Consider the following 7,907-nt stretch of genomic DNA (forward strand, 5'->3'; position numbering starts at 1 on the left):
TATATATATATATCCAGCAACATAGAAAAATCCATACACACTCTATGTGCAATCTAATTTCATACAAATTCACAACTTGGATAATTCATCTTCATACAATTTTAGTGTTTGCAAAAAATATGCCATACAAATTCAACTTCCAACCAAAAAAACCTCCATACAAATTTAAATAAATCCCATGTATTAAAATCAAATTAATAGAAAATCCACAAAGTTGATTTTAATACAACTTGGAAGCTCCACATCAGCTCCATGGCAACACCATTCAGCTTCACAACAACAACCAATAGATACACAGTAGCTCCCAACAGTTTCCATGTCATTGATAGCAACCAACAGTACAAAAAAATGATCGAATTTGGTGCAACCAGTAGTACAAAAAGACCCAAAATATGTTACCACAGTATTTACAATTTCTAAATATCCAAAATATGTAACCATAGTCAAAACTATGTACTAGATATGACCCTATTCCTTTGTTCCTCAGTGATCTCCATTTGAAGATTATGGAAATACTCTTGCTGCACACCACTCAGCGAATCAATATCTTTGGATATAATTTCAATATCAATCTTTCTTTTTTTAAGAGTTACTAAGTCAGATTTATCTTCTTTAGCCTAAATTTTCAAATCAATTTTTCTCTTCTTAAGAAGTAGTAGCTTAGATCTTTCGTTCTCATATTTCAATTGTGACTCTCTTCTCTTCATCATACAAGTCCTCCTATCATTTGCCATTTGGCTTAAAGCCTCCTTAATTACTAGATTTTTTCTTTCGTTAGATTTTCTTTATTTCTCTCTTACTTTTTCAACTTTCTTGCCAGGAAGTATCTTACAATTGACGGGTACATTTTCCATGTCTTCCCCTAAAGGTATTGAGTTTGGAGTAATACCTGAACTTGACTAATTTTTCTTTTTTATGAGGTCCATGTATGCTTGCCATTTCAGTTGGTGCCTCAATAGATTCTAATAATGATCCATGATAAAAGTTACGTTTGAGGTTCTCTCGGTATAAGATTTTTACCTTATCAATCTACAAAATAGTTTCCACAATTAGTACTAATATCATTGCAAATACTTAATAATTAGAATAAAAAAATAGCAGTAAAAGGCATTATACCTTGTCCTACTCGGTTGCATCGCTTGGATGCATTCCTTCAACTTGGGCTAAGTTACCACAGAATTTATGGACACATTTTTGAATGATTGACCACCAATTGGTCAAAGAGGCTATAGATCGACCGTTCTTGACAATTAGGTTTTTTATATGTGGAGTAATGCTCATAAATTCTACTCCACATTTGTGTAGATGATTGGTCAGTCCCCCATATGGGATCCATACTAATGTTAAGCTAAGCTGAAACGAGGATAGTATCTTCATCTGCAGTAAATGACATACCCCCTGGCATTTTTGTTTCCTTTTTTCCCGTTGGGGTTGTGTCTCTTGGACATCAACACTTGCACTGCCCATAGGGGGTTGTTAATATCAGCTCAATCACTTTTCAACAGTGTGGTGAAGAATGGATCATCATCAATTAAAAAGTTCATCCTTCAACAAAATATTGAAAGATAAAGTGTTACTCAAATAGCACATGGGAAACAATGTATGTAGTGCACATGAGAGATTATATACAAACTGCATGCTGAATATCTTACCAGATTACATAAACATATTGTACATACATAAACAATCCATGTGGCTAAACGCATACATAAACAATTTGTATGCAAACTATATTTTGTTTTTATAAGCATGCCAATATCAAATAATGAGTTACAATATATCAGTTTGCATCTAGTCTAAATAATTCTGTTTGTTACTATACAAGAAGGTACAACCTTAGAAAATTACAAACAGAGAATGAGAAAAAGAAAAAAATTTGGTGACTTATTGCTGGGAAAAACTAAAAGACACGATAGGAAGTAAAATCTGGTATTACCTCCAACTTGAGGTAAAATTGGATAATTCTGGTTGCCATGACTATAAATAGATAGATTTTAGTTTGGGTTGTTTAGCATTTCATGTCTTTGATACAGACGATTCTAGGTTGAATTTATGGGAATATAACTTATTAGTTGAATTAATTCCAGGTTTGTCTCTTGTCATATGTATCTGTTTTTTTATTCTCAATTTCTTTGCAAACAATGTTTATGCATGCCAATATCAAATAATGAGTTAGTGAATTCGTGCAATCTGAGTTATTGATTTTGTACAATCTACATCCTCTAATGTACATTTTAAGATTAAATTTCCTGCCAATATTTCCAAAAATTCTCCAAACCAGTATCAAATTCTCCAACCCACATCCTCCAATCTAGTCTAAAGGCATGTGCAAGATCATTAATTATCAAAAAAATTGAGAGAAGAGACTACTGGATTATGTAATTACAATGACTCATTTTGTGCAATCTGACTTAGTGCATGCCAATATTCCTAGAAATGTCCCAAATCAGTATCAAATTCTCCAACTTATTTCGTGCAATCTAGTCTAAAGGCATGTACAAGATCATTGATCATAAAAATAAAAATAAAAATAAAAATAAAATCAAGATAAGAGGCTACCGCATGCATAAAATCAGGGAAATCAAGGGAAATCATTCCAAAAAAAAAAAACCCTAAATCGTTCTAGGGTAGCACGAAATTAGGGGAAACAATGAAAAATTTGTATAATCAAAACAACAGTAATGGAAGATGAAATCACCTTTGGTTAGGGTTTTCAAACAGTGTTGTCGATGAAGGCAAAGAGAGCAGAGAGAGAGCCGGGAGCAACGAGAGAGAGCCGTGCTATGAGCAACGAGACAGTAGCGAGAGAGCAGAGAGCAAAGAAGAAGAAACGAGCAAAAGAGAAAGGAAAGAGGAAGGGAAAGAGCCGTTTGGGAAATAACTGTTCCGATGATAGAGAAAAAAATAAAAAAAATGTTTGAAGAAGGAAAATGTCATATTCAAATATGAATAAAGATTGTTTGTAGTTATTCATAATTTTACATGTAGATAAGCCAATGCAGATGATTTTAAAGGGAATTTATTCAAATTTGAGGATAAAGATAAAGATAAATAAGTTATTACTATTACTCTAATATTAGAATCTTCAGACACCTTATCATTTTACAAGGAATTTAGAAAAACAAAAATAAACCATAGTCATCAAGTAGTAACTAAGGCCATGAAGAAAGCAGATCATGCAGTGAGTGTACATATGCAGTTATAGGGTGCAATGCAATTTAAGCGGAGACATGCCGACAAAGTTGACACAAAGGGCATTCAAGACACACGTTTTATATATATGTGTACAATGGATCTTTCCATATCATGTTAATTAGTTTTCATTGAGAAATTAACCTGTAGATTACCCCACGAGCAAGTATATATCCTTAATGCAGGCATCTTGGCTTCAGTATTAGCTTGAAAAAATCATCTTAAATTTTCAGGAAAATATATATATATATCGAGAAATCAGTAAAGCTGTATCATAAATGGGATATTGTGCAGTACATATCATTCACATAACAGCATTTATTTTTTTCCTGCAGATAATTATTAGAACTTTTCGGGGAGAGAAATGGAAAAATTGAGGATATTACATCATATCAGTCCATATGATTACCTCCTGTGACGATGAAGATTGAAGAGGGTCGTGTGCAATATATATTAATCTTGTTCGAAGCAACCATGACATTTTTATCGTTCAATGGATTCGGCATTCCCCTTTTCATCAACTTGAGAGAAGAAAAGCTGACATCAGTGTAAATGCGCGAAAGGTGGTCATAAACAAAACCAAGATGCAGGAAAAAGTCTTGCGAGTAGGCACTGAAAATCTAAGACTGCTATCATGAATCTAGCACACACCACACCTATCATTTTTGCCATTCTTTACTGAGAATTTGTCGGTCTCATATCCCACTACTTAGGGAGTTTTCACAGACAAAATTACAGAGGTCACTCTCTATTTACCATAATGATCTGATTCATGCATGCATGCTGCATGTCTTTTCGAGTTGCTTTCTTTAGTCGGAATTTTGAAGCCCTAGCTAGGTTCTTCAAATCATATGTGGTCTAAAGATTAAAAATATGCAAAATATCTCTCTTTTTTCTCCCTTCGGTTGCGGTATCAAATATTTGAAGGGGTCTGAGCAGCTAGCATGTATTTTTAATTGGATTTCTATCAAGCTATAATAATCATGCTGCCTCCAAGTTTGAAGATGAGAGATCATGCGCCTGTGGCATCTGCATAAAGAAAAAGCAATGTCATCCATTCACAAAAGGGCCACAATGTATGTATCTCAAACGACACACATCAATAGTACTGGAAGCCAAAGTCCCCCTTACTGACTACATCTTAACGCTATTTGGTTGCATTGACTCTAGAATGTGACTTGAATGGTCACCTCAAAAAGGATCTATTTTTTTACCTGTCCGTCTTTAGTTACTAATTGCTTCAGTTAATGAACATTATTATCGTACCAAAACACGGACAAAAAAAGATCATGAAATGAATATTAGAAGGGTGACTGTCAGCCCCAAATAGCAGAAAAACCGCAGTACTTTCACAATTCCATATAATTCCAAACCACAGTTTAGGGATGAATTCATAGACTCGTGCTACCCAAAAAAGCAAAAGGAAAAAGAGTACTCATATATCCCGAAAAGCTGGTTGACTAAAACCTTTCATTATATTGACTTGGAGACATGACTAGACCCATTTCTTCTAATGGGTTGATCAGAACCCTACAAGGAGGAACCATAGGCTAGCTTTTAAGGAACCAATATTCCTAGAAGCCTTGAATTTAAAAGATGACCGACATGAGGGGAATGTGAAAGAGTATGTAAGAGAGTGATCATTACCACATTGAAGTGGCCGGGGCTGTGTGGGTTTGAATTTCAAGTGCTTGCAAAGGAACTAATTAATAAAGAAGTTTCTCGTGGTGACTTGGTTGGAATCCATGACTCAATTTATTCTGAGCCGTTAATATATATGTTCAATGAACTTCAACTCGAAGTCTAAAGGGACTAAGAACTTTTCGCAAGCTAGCTTTTGAAATATTTATCCGATTTCGCTGAAAAGAGAATATAGGTTTGTGGAATCTTATGATATGGAACGTCAAGACTTTAACAATTCTCAAGAAGAAAAAAGATTTGCATTGTCTCAAAAAATATAGTGTCGAATTACTCTTAAGCCAAAATTTCCACCAATATCTCATGACTAATTACACTCGTTCCAAAAAAATGGTGTCTTCATCCAATCTTATATTAACACCGTCAGATAAGGATGCCTAATGTAAGTTTGAGCTATAACTCTTTCTAATTTGGACGTTAAGAATTTAGCAAAATATTTAGAATATCACCCAAAAAAATTCGAAATGGTAATGGTAAATGTAGCAAGATACTGGTTCTTTTCATTCCTCAGGCCAGGTTTACGGCAATCATCCAAAGCATAAGGTGATATCAAAAGAAAAAGTAAAAAGGGGCAGAAGATTTTTTTTTTTTTTTTTTTGGGTTTGGGGGGGGGGGGGGGGGGGGGGGGGGGGGGGGGGGGTGGAGCTATTTTGGAACAGAATCTAGGCATCTAACTTTACAAATTTAGTTTCAAATTGGAGTTGTCTCAAAGTGAACTCGATCTACTAGTTAAACCCGACATGAAAAGAAGAGAATAGAATCATGAGAATGAGTGGTGGTAGTTTCTGTAGGGTTTGGATGATCAATTCAAAAGAATCAAAACCACAGAACGTACACCAACTTTTCTTTTCCAAGTAATTATACATGGAATAGCTGATTATGACCAATTAACCCCCCCCACCTCTCTCTCTCTCTCTCTCTCTCTCTCTCTCTCTCTCTCTCTCTCTCTCTCTGTGTGATGGGTACATCATTTGTCCGGCCTGTATAGAAGGGTTCATTTGATATTAATTCTTTCTTCTGTCATGAGCCATATTTTAATGCAAAAGGCTCTTGAAAGCGTGGAAAAGGGCATATATATATATATGTATGAAAGGCTTGCAGGCATGGAACACATATGTTAGGCAATGATTTTGTCTAAAGCAGCATGCATGGCCAGCTTTCCTAACTGAATGAAGATATAAAGAAAAAAAACCTAAAAGAGTTTCTCAGTCAAATTAAAACAAAAGATAAAATGGCCAAAGCCAGGGTTTGCAAAGGGACATAGCTGTGAAAGATGTCGCTGATCATGACTTGATTTCCATTTGGTACTCCAAGTACTGGGGTTTGTGCATGAGCCATGATTTAGGAGGATGGGACTAGCTGTTTGGAAACGAAGTTTCTAAAATCGCTCTTTGATCATTATAAGTATGCGTGCATGGCATCGATCCTTAAAGGCCCATTCTCATGCGCCACATCACATCCCTAGCTAATACATCATCATGTGCATGATGATGATGATGTTACTTGAGCTAAATACAGAGACTGAACGGGATTCTCTTGGACATGCTTGTCATGGGGACAACATATCATGGTTAATCATACGTTGCATTCATTATTGCTGCGCATGTGCATGGCTCTATCAATCCAAAACGCAAAAAGTGGAGCTGAAAGCCATCAGCCATTAGGGTTAGTACATATATTTATAATTTGGATGAGGATAGGATTAATAAATAGCTAGGATGCATGCATGGGTTAATTTGGTGGGCTCCTTAATTACCTAATCAAACCCTAACACTAGCTAGTGTTGCTAATTAATTTGGGATTATTTCTTGAACCGAACCGAGAGATCTATGAATCGGTATCCTAGTCCATATAATAAATACAAAATGGTCCAATGAGAACATACAAGAATTTTCAGAAATATTTGAAACATTTCGTTTCTGAATAGATTTTGGTTCTTAATTAAATTAAGTCTTCAAATAATTAAAAGATTTTGTTCCTACTTATTTAAACTCTTTAATTTAAATATTTTTAAAAATTAAAAAATCATTAAAAAAAAACACTTCAACCTTAATCATTAATTAAAAAAAAATCGGTACAAAATATTTGTGCAATTTTTCGGTGGCTTTATCATTTCTCATCAGCAAAATATTCTCTTATTATTAATAAGGGTCACACACCATTTCCCTCCTAGTTTATGATTTTATTCATATATATTATAAAAAAAAAAATGTCTGTTATAACATCTTATCCCTTGATATTTTTAAAATTATAATGCTATTTTAGTAGCCATAAATATAATCTTCGAGAAGCACAACGTTTCGAAGGAACTTCCAAGCCCATTAAGGTGTCTTACTAATTGCATTTATTCACCGCATCCCAAAATCAACAAATCAAATTAAAGTGGGCCTAACTTACCTGTGGTTGTAACTCTTTGCCCAAAACCGAAAAATCGATCCATAGGAATTAGGGGTCAAATATTCTGTTGGGTTCATATCTTTGGATTGTTATGGCCTACACTGCGTTCCCAGGTGATAATTAAGGCCCAATTAAAGCCCTTTTCAATATGTTTTAAAATGGGCCAAGTTACTACTTCAGTGTTAGCCTGCTGGTGGTGATCATTATGGGCCATTTACTAGTCTGGGGTTATTTATTTTTTCTGTGCAGTTGTAGCATCCAAGAAGTCCAACCATTCCTTCCATCTTGCGATCATATGATATGCTTATTATCGTTAATGCGAACCAAGTTTTGTAAGGTTTTTAAATATTAAGATTGAAGAAAAAGAGGAGAAGGTGAGAGAAGATGAACCAGGTGCACAACTAAAATTCTAACATTATAATATTATTATTGACATCTTTTTTAGAGGTTTTGTTTATTGTATAACGTCGAGAACATTAAGAGCATTAGCGACTAGTGCCTAGTCAAGTTTTGGCTAACTTGAATAAAAGTTATCTATATTAGAGTAATCAAAATTCTATGGCTTCACTTTTGAGTTGCAGTAAATTTATTTCTTTCTCCAAATTTGGTCAGCCACTAGT

This window comes from Carya illinoinensis, chromosome 5 (genome assembly GCF_018687715.1).
Source record: "Carya illinoinensis cultivar Pawnee chromosome 5, C.illinoinensisPawnee_v1, whole genome shotgun sequence".
NCBI classification, from domain to species: Eukaryota; Viridiplantae; Streptophyta; class Magnoliopsida; order Fagales; family Juglandaceae; genus Carya; species Carya illinoinensis.